A 14011-nucleotide genomic window follows, 5' to 3' on the forward strand; every position below is an offset into this window, starting at 1 on the left:
GCCTTTACCAATTCGTACTAATTAGTAGTTACTTTTTTCCTCCTTAACACGTCATAAACTATCCTGAAAGTATTTTATTTATGTATATATATGTACATATATGTGTTTGTATATGTATTCCTTTTTTCTACCAAAGTTGTACATTCTCATATTTTAAAGATCTAGGTAATATAGTTCTTTGTATTTGTTGCAGAAAAACAGGAATCATCTTTCCTTCTTGCCATTCACCATTCCTTCTTGCTAAAGGCAAAAACTTTTACCTCTTTTAAGGCATAATTTTTGTGTTTACATTTATGTCTTTATTTTCTTTTTTTAAGATTTATTTATTTGACAGAGAAATCACAAGTAGGCAGAGAGGCAGGCAGAGAGAGGGAGGGAAACAGGTTCCCTGCTGAGCAGAGAGCCCCGTGTGGGGCTCAATCCCAGGACCCTGAGATCATGACCTGAGCCAAAGGCAGAGGCTTAACCCACTGAGCCACCCAGGTGCCCCCATTTATGCCTTTAAATAACTAACTTTTTTGTTGTTGTTGTTGTTACAGTTGAACTTTATTTTTTTAAATTAACATGTAATGTATTATGTTTCGAGGTACAGGTCTGTTCATCAGTCTTACACAATTCACAGGGTTCACCATAGCACATACCATCCCAGTGTCCATCACCTAGCCACCCATCCTTCCCACCCCCCTCCACTCAAGCAACCCTCAGTTTGTTTTCTGAGATTAAGAGTCTCTTATGGTTTGTCTTCCTCTCTGGTTTCCTATTGTTTCATTTTTTCCTTCCTTCCCTATTGGTCCTCTGTCTTCTCAAATTCCTCATATCAGTGAGATAGTATGATAATTGTCTTTTTCTGATTGACTTATTTCGCTCAGCATAGTACCTTCTGGTTCCATCCACCTCATTGCAAATGGCAAGATTTCAGTTTTTTTTTTTTTCTCAAGTTGGCATATCAGACAGAAACTGGCTTAGGAAAGTTAGATCAACATGGTCGATCTGTTGGGGAAGATTTCAGTTTTTTGATGGCTGCATAGTATTCTATCATACACACACACACACCCCGCATCTTCTTTGTCCATTCATCTGTTGATGGACATCTAGGCTCTTTCCGTAGTTTGGCTATTGTGGACATTGCTGCTATAAACATTCTGGTGCACGTGCCCCTTCGGATCACTAGATTTGTATCTTTAGGGTAAATACCCAGTAGTGCAATTGCTGGGTCATAGGGTAGCTCTATTTTCAACTTTTTGAGGAAGCTGCATACTGTTTTCCAGAGTGACTGTACCAGCTTGCATTCCCACCAACAATGTAAGAGGGTTCCCCTTTCTCAGCATTCTTGACAGCATCTGTTTCCTGACTTGTTAATTTTAGCCATTCTAACTGGTGTGAGGTGGTAACTCATTGAGGTTTTGATTTATATTTCCCTGATGCCAGGTAATGTTGAGCACTTTTTCATATGTCTGTTGGCCATTTGGATGTTTTTGCAGAAATGTCTGTTCATGTCCTCTGCTCATTTCTTGATTGGATTATTTGTTCTTTGGATATTGAATTTGATAAGTTTTTATAGATTTTGGAGAACAGCTCTTTATCTGACATGTCATTTGCAAATATCTTCTCCCATTCTGTTAGTTGTCTTTTGGTTTGTTGGCTGTTTCCTTTGCTGTGTAAAAGCTTTGATCTGATGAAGTCCCAATAGTTCATTTTTGCCCTTGCTTCCCTTGCCTTTGGCACTGTTTCTAGGAAGAAGTTGCTGTGGCTGAGGTCGAAGAGGTTGCTGCCGATGTTCTCCTCAAGGATTTTTTTTTTTTTTAATCTGAGAGAGAGAGATCACAAGCAGGTAGAGAGGCAGGCAGAGAGAGGAGGAAGCAGGCTCCCCGCTGAGCAGAGAGCCCGATGCAGGGCTCGATCCCAGGATCCTGAGATCACGACCCGAGCCGAAGGCAGCGGCTTAACCCACTGAGCCACCCAGGCACCCCTCTCCTCAAGGATTTTGATGGAATCCTGTCTCACATTTAGGTCTTCCATCCATTTTGAGTCTCTTTTTGTGTATGGTGTAAGGAAATGGTCCATTCTTCTGCGTGTGGCTGTCCAGTTTTCCCAACACCATTTGTTGAAGGGACTGTCTTTTTTTCATTGGATATTCTTTCCTGCTTTGTTGAAGATTAGTTGACCATAGAGTTGAGGGTCCATTTCTGGGCTATTTTGTTCCATTGATCTGTGTATGTGTGTTTTGCCAGTATCTTACTGTCTTGATGATTACAGCTTTGTAATAGAGCTTGAAGTCCAGAATTGTGATGCCACCAGCTTTGGTTTTCTTTTTCAACATTCCTCTGGCTATTTGGGGTGTTTCCATACAAATTTTAGAATTATTTGTTCCATTTCTTTGAAAAAAGTTGTTGGTATTTTGATATGGATTGCATTAAATACGTAGATTGCTCGAGGCAGCATACATGTTTTCACAATATTTGTTCTTCCAATCCATGAGCATGAAACTTTTTCCATTTCTTTGTGTCTTCCTCAATTTCTTTCATGAGTATTCTATAGTTTTCTGAATACAGATTCTTTGCCTCTTTGGTTAGATTTATTCCTAGATATCTTATGGTTTTTTGGGTGCAATTGTAAATGGTATCTGCTCCTTAGTTTCTCTTTCTTCTGTCTTGTTGTTGGTATATAGAAATGCAACTATTTCTGTGCATTGATTTTATATCCTGACACTTTACTGGATTCCTGTATGAGTTCTAGTAGTTTTGGGGTGGAGTCTTCTGGGTTTTCAACATAAAGTGTCATGTCATCTGCAAAGAGTGAGAGCTTCACTTCCTTGCAGATTCGGATGCCTTTTATTTCTTTTTGTTGTCTGATTGCTAGAACTTCCAGTACTATGTTGAATAGCAGTGGTGATAGTGGACATCCCTGCCATGTTCCTGACCTTAGGGGAAAAGCTCTCAGTTTTTCCCCATTAAGAATGATATTTGCTGTGGGTTTTTCATAGAAGGCTTTTAGGATATTGAGGTATGTTCAGAATGGTTTGATAACTATCTAACTAAATTCCTGGGACCAGACAGAATTTAGGATTCCTACTCCTCTGCCATCTTACTCCTCCTAAATAACTAACTTTTAATATTTCTTCACTATTTTCCAGTTTGGGCTATTATATATTTTTTCCAACAACATAATCTTATTTATATTCAGATTTCCCCATTTACCCCTCAGATGTGTTATATCTTCATTTCCTTCTTGAAACATTGGTAAATATGTACTTTTTTGTCCCTTTAATCTAGCACAGTCTTCCTGCTTCTGGTTTTCATGAAAGGGTCCAGGTCAGCTGTCCTGTCGATGAGGACAGTTTGGATTTATTTAATTATTTTCTCATGATTAGATTCAGATGAACTGTTTTTGGTATGAGTATGACATAAGTGATATTGTGTACCCCTCAGTGTATAAAATCAGAAGGCATATACTGTTAAATTATTTCTATGTTAAGCTAAATTTGATCATTTGGTTAAGAGGTTGTCTATAAATCGAAGAAGTATCTTTTCCTCTTTGCAATTACTAAGTAATCTGTGGGGTGATATTTTGAGTCGTATTTCCTTAACAACTTTTCTTTCATTGGTTTTAGCATTCTTGCTTTAGATTTTACATTTCTTTTTAAGTAATCTCCATACCCAGTGTGGGGCTCGATCTCATAACCCCAATATTGAGAGTCACATGCTTCTCTGACTGAGCCAGCCGGGTGCCCCTCTTGCTTTAATCGGTTATTATATTGGGGTTACAAAATGGTGCTGTTTATAATTCTGTCATTCCTTTGACATTTATTAAGTGTCTTTATTAATATAAAGAAGAGCTTTTCTTTTTTTTTAAAGCTCTTCCTTTATATTTCCCTTTTCTTTTTATCTTCCTTTTCTGATTATCACTATAGACTCAATGGATTTTTTCTTTAAATAAGTGAGTTATAATAATATAAGATGTATAATACATAATAATAAATACAATGTTGTTTTCATTATTCTTTTTGGTGCACAAATTGTACCACATTTGGCTAGGGGAATTCCCTCAGGCATTTTCTGTGTCTTCATTTATCTCTGAGTGCTTTCTTGGTTAACATGCAGTATTATGTTCCACACTCACAGTGTACTTTTCTTGTCCTAGACCTAGAAATAGCCATTTTCCAAGGTACCCTAGTTCCTTTTAGTAATTGTATTTAGAAACAGATCTGCTTGCTAGGTGGGCTTATTAATAACTCCCGCCCCAGACGCATACCTCTCTCGGGCTCTCTAGTTGTGTAGGGTTGCAATTGAGAAGTTTGTAGCCATTCTGATTTCTCTTAATTTGTGACCTACCTTTTTTCTCTTTTAGAATCTTCCCTTGTGTGGTCTGTAGTTTCCTGATGGTGTGCTTTGATATGGGCCTGTTTACTTCCATTGTGCTGGGTACTTGGTGAACCTGTCTGGAATTTAATCTGGAAACTGTTCTTTGATCTGATCAATGTCTTTAAGATCTAGGAAATTTTCTTGAATTATTTAATTCTGTTTTCTTAATTCCAGGACAGATAGTGATGTTTAACCTTCTAGATTGGCCCTCTGATTTTCTTTTCTTTTTTAACAGTTTTTATTTCTTTGACTTCTTGCTCTGCTTCTAGGATATTTCTTTATTTTTATCTTCCAAAAAGTAATGCTGATTTTATTTCATTTCTGCTCTCCAATTTTTAATTTCTAAGAAATTTTTGATCACCAAATATTTTTCCTTCGTTTTCTTTTTCTTTTTTTTTTAAGCTGTTCTTGATATACTGTTAACAGTATTTTATCTTAACTTCTGCGAGATTTTAGATGTATGTATTTACATACACTAAGTTTTTTTTGTTTGTTTGTTTTGTTTTTGTTTTAATCTCTGACTTTGTTGGTAGGGGTGTTTCTCAGATGTCCGGTGATTCCTTGGTTGACTCCTCATATTTAAGTGTAGTGGACATAAGGCACTGATTGGAAGCTCTAGGTATGTGGGTAGAACTTGTTGATTGTGAATTTCACTGTGAGGTTATCTAGCTGGGCTGTTCAGTTGGTGAGCCTTTGGTGTTAATATCTGGAGTTATTTCTTCTGGGGCTGCTCAGATTCCCTAGAGGAGACTTTTCCTCCCTCCTGTCTGCCAGCATTCTGGGATCTGAGTTGGGGAAGAGAGCATTTAGTATATTTAGCTCTACTAATCCTGTTGTTTTCTGATCAGTAATATTGCCTTCAACCTTGGGTGGTCTCCTCACTCTATTCAGAGATTATCTGTTGTAGTCTCTTTAGTATTTTGCCAAAATGGGGAATGATTGTTGCTCAGATGAGTGGAGTGGAGTTTGCTGCTTAAATAGATTATCAACCAATATTCCTTACTTTAGCCCTTTATTCACTCCCAGTTCTGTAAGTAGTGGGATTCCTATCAATTCTTGACATTTTGGATATTATAGAGAATAAATAAGTTTATCCTTGGTTTCTCAACTATTGGCTTAGAATTCAGTTTTCTCAGATGTGATGAGGTTTTTTTGTTTTTTGTTTTTTGTTTTTTTTTAACCCACATGTCTGGTCAGCTTTCAACATTCTAAAATTTTACCGTTCTCTCTTCTCCTTTTCTCTTCACTGTGTAGACTTAAACTTTTAAAGAAAAATCTCCTGTTATTTTATTGTTTCAAGGAGTTAAGGTTAAAAAGCATGTATTCAGGCTGCCATCACACTAAATATTTAGGACCCCACTTTGGTGCTCTGCCATATTTTTGTTCAGTTAAATATTCATATGGGATAATAAAATAGAGGGCACGAATAGATGTTATTCCTGGTTATCATTAGAGGTTGCAAATTAGCAACCTGCAGAGTCAAACTTGCCCACAACTATGTTTGGTTTGACTTGTAAAATGTAAAAAAAAAAAAAAAAAAATTTTTTTTTTGTTAGTTGATATCACTTCATATTTGTTAAAATATCTGGATTTATATTCTGCTGACTCCCAAATCTGAATCTCAAATCTAAAGCTTGGTTTTGACATCTCTGATTCATGTTGAATCTTTTCACACGGATATTCCACTACTATCTCAAGTTCAGCAAGTCTGAAACAGGCTTAAAATCTTTGCTTATTCTTGGATTGGGTCCTTTTCTATGAAATGTGCTGCAAAATATTTACTCTGTGGTACAGTTTTTTATTTTTAAGTTATTTGCTTAGCAACTTTTTAGACCCAAATACACAAATCATAAGACTGTAACTCCATGAATTTAAAAAAAGTGAATACACCTTTATAACCACCAAGATCAAGATTTGAACATTATTTGTATCCCAAAAGCTTTTCTCATCCATTCTCTTCTGGTCATTACTACCCAAACAAGATGGAGAACATTTCCATCACCCTTTTATGCCCCTCCTCAATCCATTCCTCTTTCCCTCCACAGATAACTATATTCTGATTTCTATCACATGTTCTCAGAATTGATGTAAATGGAATCATAGAATGTATTTATTTTTCTTGTCTAGTATCTCTCACTTCAAATGTTTTGGGATTCATCTATGTTATTGCAAATATCAATTATTTGTTTCTTTTCCTTGATGTGTAGTATTAAGTTCTAAGAAGTTTTTTATCTGTTTACCAGTTGCTGGGTATTTGGGTTGTTTTCAGTTTGGGCGTATAATGAATCAGGCTGTCATAAAATTAGTGGACAAGCCTTTCTGTAGGCAGATGTTTATGTATCTCTTTAATATAGGTGTAGGAGTAGACTTGCTGGGTTATATTGTAAATGTAGGCTACCTTTTATAAGGAGCCATTAAATAGTTTACCAAAATGGTTGTACCATTTTATACTCTCACTGGCAATGAGAATTTTAGATACTGCACATCCTTGCCAACATACAGCGTTGTTGTCTGCTCTAGTTGAACCATTTTGGTACATATAAAATGGTCGTTCCAATTTGCATTTATCTGGTGACTGACATTGAGTGCCTTTTCATTTGCTATTTTGTCATTTGTGAATTTTCTTTTATAAAATGTCTGCTCAATAATTTTAGGTTTAGAGACACATTGAGCAGAAAGTGCAGAGTTCCCATATACCTTCCTCTCAACACAGTTTCTTGCATGAGTGTAGTGCATTTCTTACAATTCATGAATCAGTACTGACATGTTGTTAACTCCAGAGTTTACAATAGGGTTCACTCTTTTGTATTACACTGTATAGAGGGTTTTGACGAATGCATAATGTCCTATCTACCATGACGGCATCATACAGTATAGCTTCCTGAAAAAAATCTCGTGCTTCATCTCTTTCTTCATCCCTTCATTTCTTCATCTCATCCCTTCATCTCATCCTTCATCTCTCCCCACAACCACTGCCAGTCTATGACCTTTTTACTGTTTCTATTCTGCCTTTTTCAGAATGTTCTATAATTGGGATCATACAGTATATGTCATACTCAGACTAGCTTTGTTCACTTAGCAATATGCATTTAAGGTTCCTCCATGTCTTTTTGTGGCTTGATAGGTCATTTCTTTTTATGGATAAATAATATTGCATTATATGGTTGTACCACAGTTTACTTATCCATTCACCTGTTGAAGGACATCTTGGTTGGTTCTGACTTCTGGCAATTATGAATAATGCAGCTATAAACATTTGTGTGCAGGTTTTTGTGTGGAATAATTTTTTTTTTTTTTTTATTTGACAGATCACAAGCAGGCAGAGAGGCAGGCAGAGAGAGAGGAGGAAGCAGGCTCCCTGCTGAGCAGAGAGCCCAATGCGGGGCTCGATCCCAGGACTCTGAGATCATGACCTGAGCCAAAGGCAGTGGCTTAACCCACTGAGCCACCCAGGCGCCCCAATGTGTGGAATAACTTTTTAATTCATTTAGATAAGTACCTAATGATACAGTTGCTAGATTATACAGAAAAACTATATTTAGCTTTTTAAAAAAGATTTTATTTATTTATTTATCAGAGAGAATAGCACAAGCAGGGGGAGTGGAAGGCAGAGGAAGATGCAGACTCCCTGATGAACAAGGAGCCCAATGTAGGACTTGATCCCAGAACCCAGGGATCATCACCCGAGGTGAAGGCAGACCCTTAACCAACTGAGCCACCCACGTGTCCCTGGAGGGACGATGTTTAGCTTTATAAGAAGCAAGCAAATTGTCTTTCAAAGTGGCTTTACTATTTTGCACCGTCAGCAATAATAATGAATGAAAGTTCTGTTGCTCCACACCCTCACCAGGATTTGGTATTGTCAGCATTTTGGATTTTAGCCATTCTAATAGATGTAGGTAGTATCTCATTTTAATTTGTAGTTCCCTATTGGCATGTGATGTTCAGCATTTTTTCATATGCTTATTTGCTATCTGTATATCTTCTTTGGTGAGTTATCTCTTCAGATCTTTTGTATGCTTTTAAGTTTGGTTGGTGGTGTTCTTACTGCTGACTTTTAAGTATTTTTTTGTATAGTTTATATATTAGTTATTTATCAGATATATGTTTTGAAAACATCTTCTTCCATTCTGTGGCTAGTCTTTTCATTCTCTTATCAGTATCTTTTTAGAACAGAAGATTATTAATTTTAATGAAGTCCAGCTTACTAGTTTTTTTTCCATTGATCATGTTTTGGTGGTGTTTCTGAAAACTCATTGCCAAACCCAGGGTCACTTAGATTTTCTCCAATATTAATTTCTAGAGTTTTGTGTTTTACATTTATGTCTGTGATCTGTTATGAGTTAATTTTTGTGAAACCGTTCATGAACATGGAATATCTCTGCATTTATTTAGATTTTCCTTGATTTCTTTAATCAGTTTTCTGGTTTTCTTCATATAGATCTTGTGTGTATGTGGTTAGATTTATACATAATTCATTTATTGGTGCTAAAGTAAGTGTAATTGTGTTTTTAATTTCAAATCCCAGTTGTTCCTTGCTGGTTTACCGAAGGGCAATTGACTTCGGTATGTTAACCTGGTACTCTTCAACCTTGATATAATCAGTTACTATTCTGGGAATTTTTTTGTAGATTCTTTGAGATTTTCTACATAGACAATTATGTCATCTGCAGACAGGCCTTTTCTTTCTTTCTTCCCAGTATGATTACCTTTTATTTCTTTTTCTTGTCTTACTGGGTTAGCAATAAATATCAGTATGATGGTTAAATTGGAGTGATGAGGAGGAACATCCTTGCCTGTTTCTGATCTCATGGGGAATAACATTGTGTTTTTCACCATTACGTTTGATATTAGTTTTGTATTTTTATTCTTTTAAATTTGTTAAGATGTGTTTTATAGCCCAGAATATGGTCTATATTGGTAAATGTTCTATGTGAGCTTGAAAAGAATATGTATTCTGTTGTTGGATGAAGTAGTCTCTAAATGTCAGTTAAATCCAATTGATTGATGGCGCTCTTTAGTTCAACAGTATTCTTTTTTTTTTTTTTAAGATTTTATTTATTTTTTTGACAGAGATCACAAGTAGGCAGAGAGGCAGGCAGAGGGAGAGGAGGAAGCAGGCTCCCTGCCGAGCAGAGAGTCTGATGCGGGGCTCGATCCCAGGACCCTGAGATCATGACCTGAGCCGAAGGCAGAGGCTTTAACCCACTGAGCCACCCAGGCGCCTCTCAACAGTATTCTTAACTGAATTTATTGTCTGCTGGATCTGTTAATTACTGTTAGAGGATTTTTTAAAAAAATATTTTATTTATTTGACGGAGAGAGAGATCACAAGTAGAGAGAGAGAGAGGAGGAAGCAGGCTCCCTGCCTAGCAGAGAGCCTGATGTGGGACTCGATTCCAGGACCCTGAGATCAAGACCTGAGCTGAAGGCAGAGGCCTAACCCACTGAGCCACCCAGGCAGCCCCGGATTTTTTTTTTTTTTTAAATATTTATTTATTTGACAGAGAGAGAGAGAGAGAGAGATCACAAGTAGGCAGAGAGGCAGGCAGAGAGAGAGAGAGGAGGAAGCAGGCTCCCTGCTGAGCAGAGAGCCCCATGCGGGGCTCGATCCCAGGACCCTGAGATCACGACCCGAGCCGAAGGCAGAGGCCTAACCCACTGAGCCACCCAGGCGTCCCTGGATTTTTCTTTTTTAATAAAGATTTTATTTATTTCTTTGACACAGAAAGAGAGAGCACAAGTAGGCAGAGAAGCAGGCAGAGAGAGAAGAGGAAGCAGGCTCCCTGCTGAGCAGAGAGCCCGATGTGGGGCTCAATCCCAGGACCTGATACCATGACCTGGGCCGAAGGCAGATGCTTAACCCACTGAGTCACCCAGGCGCCCCTGTTAGAGGAGTTTTAAGTCTTCAACTATGTTAGTGAATTTGTCTGTTTTCCTTGCTTTTGTATCAATTTTTGCCTCACATATTTTGACACTCTGCTATTAGTCATATACACTTTAAGGATTGTTATATCTTTTTAGAGATAATTTTATCATTATGTAATACTTTTCTTTATCTCTCATAACTTTCCTTGCTTTGAAGTCTGCTTTATCTGAAATTAATATAGCTACTCCAGCTTTCTTTTGATTAGTGTTACCATAGTATATCCATCCCTTAACTTTTATTATCTCTGTGTTTTTATGTTTAAAGTTTTCCTTTTATACAATAAATATATTGTTGGGTCTTGTATGTGTTCTCCACCCAGAATCGTAGAACTTCCATAAGAAAATGTAGAAAGATATTTTCACATTACCTGGGGTAAGCAAAGATGTTTTTAGAAGGATCACAAAAAGCTACTATACAGAATTGGAAATTGGACTTCAAATAAAAAATTTTGTTCATCAAAATACACCTTAAAGATGGGGCGCCTGGGTGGCTCAGTGGGTTAAAGCCTCTGCATTCAGCCCAGGTCACGATCCCAGGGTCCTGGGATTGAGCCCCTCATCGGGCTCTCTGCTCAGTGGGGAGCCTGTTTCCTCCTCTCTATCTGCCTGCCTCTCTGCCTGCTTGTGATCTCTGTCTGCCATATAAATAAATAAAATCTTTTAAAAAATATATACCTTAAAGAAAATTGATAGGCAAGCCACAGACTAGGAGAAAGCATTTGCAAGATTTTTTTTTTTTTGGACAGGACTCATAACCACAATATATAAAGAGCTTTTATAAATTAATTAAAAGGAAGAAAAAAGAATAAAAATTGGGAACTTAACGGTTTCTGGACTCACATGTAAAGAACTTTGAAGGAAGAAATCACTCCTGTCTTTACAACAAGAAGAGAACTAATCAAACTGAAAATAAAAAACCTTTTTTTTTTTTTTTTTTTTTTTAAAGATTTTATTTATTTATTTGACAGAGAGAAATCACAAGTAGGCAGAGAGGCAGGCAGAGAGAGAGGAGGAAGCAGGCTCCCTGCTGAGCAGAAAGCCCGATGCGGGGCTCGAACCCAGGACCTGGGATCATGACCTGAGCCGAAGGCAGCGGCTTAACCCACTGAGCCACCCAGGCGCCCCTAAAAAACCTTTTTTAAAAAAAGATTTCATTTGTCAGAGAGAAAGAGAGAGCACAGCAAATGGAGCAGCAGGCAGAGGGAGAAGCAATCTCCCTGCTGAGAACGGAGCCTGATGTGGGAGTTGATGCCAGGACCTGGGATCATGACCTGAGCCACAGGCAGATGCTTAACCGACTGAGAGTAACCCAGGTGTCCCTAAAAAACCTTTTTTTTAGATCCATTGGAGAAACGAGGTCATAGGGCAATCTACTGGCCCCGGAATTGGAGAGGTGGGCAAATAGAGACTATCACAGTTTACTGAGAGCAGAAGCCACTGCTAGACCTTGGTTGGAACACTTAAAGGTGATTGAGTGTACTGGCTGCCGAAATAAAATATTTCTAGGGGTCCAGGAAGTCCACCACTCTTTCATGAATTTTAGCTTCAGGAGCCCTGCTGGATTCTCAGAGTAAGGATCACAGCAAAATACTAATAGAGAAAGAAAAAAGTAACCAGTTTGAAATAAGCCCAGAGTGCTGTATTCTTAGTATATTCATAGCAAGGTGCTGTATTCTTAGCATATTCATAGCAAGGCTAGCTGGCAAAATTTTGATATGAATCTCATTACTTTAACAGATGTTGAGCTATTAAGACTTTATTTCTTCTTGAGTCAGTTTTCATATCTTATGTTTTGTCAAGGACTTTGACCACTTTATCTGAGTTGTTGAATTTTTTGGCATAAACTTATTTATAATATTGTCCTGTCATCCTCTTAATGTCTGTAGGATCTGTAGTAATGTTCTTCTTTGTCACTCCCAATATTAGTAATTTGTGGTTTTATTCCCTTGAGTTATATGATAGGAGGCTTACAATTTTATGGATATTTTCAATGATCTAATATTTGAGTTTGTTTATTCTTTGATTTCTATTTTTATTTTTATTATTTCCATTGTTACACAAGTAGTTTAATTTGTTCTTTTCTGTTTTCATAAAGTGGAAATTTGGGACAGTGATTTTATGCCTCTCTTTTTAAATTTTCAATCATTTATTGTAATGATTTGAACAGTAAATTGCTGTAAAATAAGTGATATTAATTTAAAATTACTATAATTTGGGGGCACCTGGGTGGCTCAGTGGGTTAAAGCCTCTGCCTTTGGCTCAGGTCATGATCCCAGGGTCCTGGGATCAAGCCCTGCATTGGACTCTCTGCTCAGCAGGGAGCCTGCTTCTCTTCCTCTCTCTCTGCCTGCTTCTCTGCCTACTTGTGATCTCTGTCAAATAAATAAATAAAATCTTTAAAAAAAATAAAATGACTATAATTTCACCCCAAAATGACTGTAATTTCCTAGACATCAGTGTATCAATGTAAAGAACAAAGACACAAACAATGCTATAATGAAACTCAACTTCTATGGGAACATTTTCTCTAGTATAAGAAAATCATTATGTTTTTAAAAGTTTAAGATGTAGTCAAGTACTATATATATCATGATTGACTCTAAAATGACAAAAATAATTATATGTTTTTTAAGCTTTTAAAAAATTTATTAATTTATTTAAGTGATCCCTACCCCCAACATGGGGCTTGAATTTATAACCCCGAGACCAGGAGTCACATGCTGTTCCAACTGAGCCAGCCATATGCCTTTCTTCTTTATTACAAACATTTAAAGTTATATGTTTTCCTCTGAGAACTACTTTAGGTGCAGTTTTGAAATGTTTTTATGATCTTTTAGTTTATAATATTTTCTTTAAAAAGACAAAAACAAAAAATATTTTCTTTTTTTTCAAAGATTTTATTTCTTTATTTGAGAGAAAGAAAGAGTGCAAGAATGGGGAGAGTAGCAGAGAGAGGGACAAGCAGAGTCTGCACTGAGCTCAGAGCCTGATGTGGGGCTCAATCCCATGCCTGAGATCATGACCTGAACCAAAATCAAGAGTCAGATGCTTAACTAACTGAGTTGCCCGGGCTCTCCTTATTTTCCTTCTTTTAAACTTTTGGTTTAGTGTATTTAATTTTAAATATTTGGGGGACTTTTAGGATGTATTATGATCTTTATTATTAATTTCTAGTTTGATACTCTTGGGTGAGTGAACATACTTTGTATGATTTCAAACCTTTGACATTTATTGAGAATTGTTTAGTGACCCAGTACATCATCTATCTTGGTGACTATTTCATGTGTACTTGAAGAGACTGTGTATTTTGCAGTGGTGACTTTAGTGTTCTAGAAATACCAGTTAGGTCATGTTAGTGTTAGAGCAGTTCAGATATTCTTTTTCCTTCGTGTTTTTTCTTGGCCCATTCTATCAGGGTTAAGAGAGGGCTGTTAAGTATTCTACTACTGTGGTTTGTCTATTTTCCTGTTCTTTAAATTTTCTTTTATATATTTCAAAGCTCTGTTACTAGATGCATTCATATTTATGATTATTTTATGTCCTTACTAACTTTGTGTCATATGAAATGTCTTTCTGTATCTTTGGTAATATTCTGTGTCCTGAATTCAACTTTGCCTGGTGCCTGGTGTTGATGTAGTCATTAGTTATTCCAGCATGCTTATACTAGATGTTTCGGGGTCTAACTTTGACATCCTTTAACTTTTAACCCTACTCTTTATATT

The 14011-nt window shown here is 36.9% G+C and overlaps 1 protein-coding gene and 1 non-coding gene across 3 annotated transcripts in view; one reads left to right on the forward strand and one right to left on the reverse strand.

Annotated features, from left to right (window-relative positions):
* The window catches only part of EXOC6 (exocyst complex component 6), a 242882-nt gene that overhangs the window by 58608 nt on the left and 170263 nt on the right, over window positions 1-14011 (forward strand). The window lies entirely within an intron of this gene.
* LOC125085380 (small nucleolar SNORD12/SNORD106) lies at window positions 947-1001 on the reverse strand. Its single transcript, XR_007122903.1, has one exon. It is a non-coding gene; the product is annotated as a small nucleolar SNORD12/SNORD106 (small nucleolar RNA).

This window comes from Lutra lutra, chromosome 14 (assembly GCF_902655055.1).
Source record: "Lutra lutra chromosome 14, mLutLut1.2, whole genome shotgun sequence".
NCBI lineage: Eukaryota > Metazoa > Chordata > Mammalia > Carnivora > Mustelidae > Lutra > Lutra lutra.